Genomic DNA, 4,065 nt, shown 5'->3' with positions numbered 1-4,065 from the left:
CACTGCCACCACCTCTACCTTATGGCTTTTTCTTTGAGTCCTGGCCTCTACAGATATTCACTCCAATGTAAACAGAGAAATTTAAACTTTGAATCTAGGGCTCACAGTAAGAGAGAGCCTACAACAAACATGTCTTTCTGGGCCCTGATTACCTCACTTGGTAGAGGATTTTCAAGCTCCACTCATTTTCCTGCAAATTTCATTTCTTTTTTTAGTACTGAATAGAATTTCATTGTGTAATTTTGCCGTATTTTCATTATCCATTCATCTGTTGGAGGACATCTAGGCTGATTTCATTTCCTGGGTATTGTCAACAGGGCAGCAACGAACACCGATATACAAATCTCTGTCAGAGGGTACAGAGTTCTTCAAGTGTATGCCAGGAGTGAAGTAGCTGGGTGATACAGTATGTGGTGGTTTGAAAAAAATGCCCCTAAGGGGAGTAGCACTATTAGGAGATGTGGCCTTGTTGGAGGAAGTGTGTGTCACTGTGGAGGTGGCCTTCGAGGTCTCATATATGCTCAAACCTCGCCCAGTGAGACAGTTCATTTCCTGTTGCCTGTGCAAGACGTAAAACTGTCAGCTACCTCTCCAACACCATGTCTATCTTCAGGCTGCCATATTTCACCATGATGATAAGGGACTGGACCTCTGAATTGTAAGATACTCAATTAAATGCTTTCCTTTATATAAGAGTTGCTGTGGTCATGGTGTCTCTTCACAGCAATAGAAACCCTAAGACTTGATAGTTAACATTTAGGTAAACCTCTCTGCTGATTTCCATAGTAACTGCAGCAGTTTATAGTCCCATTAACAGTGTAAAAGTGGTCTCCTTTCTCCACATCCTCGAAGCATTTGCTGTTATCTATTTTCTTTTCTTTCTCTCTCTCTCTTTTTTTCCAAGACAAGGTTTCTCTATATAATCATCCTGGTTGTCCTGGAACTCAGCCTCGAACTCACAGAGATCCCCCTGCCTCTGCCTCCTGAGTGCCAAGATTAAAGGTGTGAGCCACTACCACCCAGGGTAATTTATTTTCTGATAATGGCTATTCTGACTGAAATCTCAGATTGGTTTTGATTAACATTTTCCTGGTGGTTAATGATGTTGAACACTTAAGAAATTGTTGCAGATTTATTTTTTATTTTATGGGTGTTTTGCCTGCATGCATGTATGTATGTACATACCTGTTATCTGTGGAGGTCAGATTCCCTGAAGTTGGAGTGGTTGTGATGGGTGTGAGCCACCATGTGGGGCCTGGGATCTGAATCTAGGAGTGCTTTTAACTAATGAGCTACCTCTCCAGCCCCGATGCTGAACACTTTAAACAATATTTATTAGCCACAAGTATTTCTTCTTTGAGAACTGTTTAATTCTATTCTCTTGCTATTTATTTTTTTCCGTTCTTTGTATTGTCTAGGTATTAATCCTCTGTTAGATGTGTAACTTCTCATCCTGAAGGGTGCTTCTTCCCTTGATTGACAGTTTTCTTTGCTTCACAGAAGCCCTTCTTCCCTTGATTGACAGTTTCCTTTGCTGCACAGAAGCCAAGGTCCCCTTTGTCCCATTTGCCTGATTTCCTGAGCAATGTGAGTCCTACTCAGAAAGCCCTTCCACACACCCATGTTCTGTACACCCTACTCTTTCTTCTGGAAGTTTCAGGTTTTACACCGAGACCCTTGATGCATCCGAAGCTGGATTTTGTGTCGAATGAGAGATAAACATCTCTTCTTGGTCTTTTTTGTGTGGATATCCAGTTTCTCAGAACCATTTGTTGAAGACGTTATCTTTTCTCTGGCCTGCATCCTTGGCTTCTTTATAAAAAAATCAAATGGCTGCAATTCTGCAGACCTCTCTCGGCAGCTTCTATTCTACCTGTTGGTCAGCTTGGCTGCATTCATGCCAGTACTGGGCTGGCTTTGTCCTTGTCCCCGTGCCTCTGCAGTGCAGTCTGAAATCGGCTAGGGTGATGCCTCCAGCTGTACTCTTCTTGTTTAGGGTTGCTTTGTTTATCTGGGGTCTGCTGTGCTGTTAGAAGAATCTTAAGATTTCCTATTTCTGTGAGGAATGGCAAGGAGCTTTGATTGGGATGCAGTGACCTGCAATCTGCAGGGAGAAGTTTAGGCAAGGTGGTTGTTTTCACAACACGTATTCTAATCCCTCAGCACAGGTGCTATTTTTTATTTTTTATTTTTTAAGCTGAGGATCGAACCCAGGGCTTTGTGCTTGCTAGGCAAGCGCTCTACCACTGAGCTAAATCCTCAACCCTATAGGTGTTTTTTTAAACCTTGTTGTGTTTTCCTGGATTTCTTCTCTTGGAGATTTAAAGTTTTCATTGTAGAGGCTTTTAGTCTCTTGGTAGGTTTATTCCAGGATATTTTCTTTAAGGCTATTGTGGATGGAATTGTTTTCAGGATTCTTTCTTAGTATATTTGTCATTAGTATATAGGAAGACTCCTGATTTTATATATTTATTTTATTTTATGCTTTGCTGAAAGTATTTTTTTTTTATTTCTAAGAGTTTTCTAGTGACATCTTCAAGGTCTCTCTTAATTTTTTAAAATTACCTTTATTCATTTGTATGTGTTTATGTGTGTGTGCTCGTGTGCCATAAAATATGGCAGCGGCGGCGGTGGCACACACCTTTAATCCCAGCACTCGGGAGGCAGAGGCAGGTGGATCTTTGTGAGTTTGAGGCCAGCCTGGTCTACAGAGCAAGATCCAGGAAAGGTGCAAAGCTACACAGAGAAACCCTGTCTCAAAAAAAAAAAAAAAAAAAAAAAAAAAATGGAATGCAGGAATGCATGTAGAGGTCTGATTGACACCTTGTAGGGGTTGGTTCTTTCCTTCTACTGTATGGATGGATCCCAGGACTGAACTCAGAACATCAGCCTTTACCCCTTGACCCACCAGGCTGGCCCTAGAGTCTTTTATGTCTAAAATCGTAGCATGTGCAACCGGGAACACTTTGATTTCTTTTCCTGTTCATATCCCTTTTCTTTTTCTTATTGGTCTAGCCAAGACTTCCAAGAACTATATTGAATAGTAATGGAGAGAATTGTCAGCCTTGCCTTGCTCATGGTTTTAATGATGTTGCTTCAAGTTTGTTTCCATTCAGCATGATCCTGGTCCTGAGCCTGCCATGTGTAGCCTTTATTGTGTTGAGATATATTTGTTCCAGAGCTGTTGTTGTTGTCATGTTTTGTTTTCTTTTTGAGACAGGGTCTCACTATGCAGCCCTGGCTGCCTGGAACTTGTTTTGTGCTAGATTAAAGGCATGCGCTACCATGTCTGGCTCTCTTCAGGGCCTTTTTTTTTTTTTAAGGGATATTGGATATTGCTTTGTGTTGGGCTAGGGTTAAAAGCACCAGATGGAACTGGGGTGAGGCCTGAATCTGTGGAGGGAACAGGTGTTTTAGTCAGGTCCTGGAATTGTGGGGTTCAAGTGCTCAGGTGGTGGGTGGGTGGAGGGGAAGTAGGGGAGCTCTATTTTCAGAGAGACTGGTTGCTTCAAGTAGGTTCTCAGATGGCAGGCAGGATTTCTCTGTGTAGCTCTGACTGTCCTAGAACTCTCTCTGTAGATCAGGCTAGGCTTGAACTCAGAGATCCGCCTGCCTTTCTCCCAATTGCTGGGATTAAGGTCAAGCCGCCCTGCACGGCTTGTTTTGTTATTATTATTATTATTATTATTATTATTAAAGATTGATTTATTTATTGTGTATTCAGTGTTCTGTCTGCATGCCAGAAGAGGGCACCAGATCTAACTACAGATGGTTGTGAGCCACCATGTGGTTGCTGGGAATTGAACTCAGGACCTCTGGAAGAGCAGCCAGTGCTCTTAACCTCTGAGCCATCTCTCCAGCCCTTGTTTTTGTTTTTTGTGGGGGTGGGAGGGGGCAGTATTTTTCTATGTATCCCAAGCTGGTCTTGAACTCACTATGTAATTGAAGCTGACCTCGAATTCTCAGCAACCCTCCTTTCCCAGTCTCCCCCGTGCTGGTATTACATGTGTGTATTACCATGATCATTGGCTGTTTTCTGATAATCAGAAGTTAGTAGACATCATA

The sequence above is a fragment of the Onychomys torridus genome, chromosome 12 (genome assembly GCF_903995425.1).
Source record: "Onychomys torridus chromosome 12, mOncTor1.1, whole genome shotgun sequence".
Taxonomy (NCBI): Eukaryota; Metazoa; Chordata; class Mammalia; order Rodentia; family Cricetidae; genus Onychomys; species Onychomys torridus.
Note: the sequence above shows the minus strand (reverse complement) of the source record.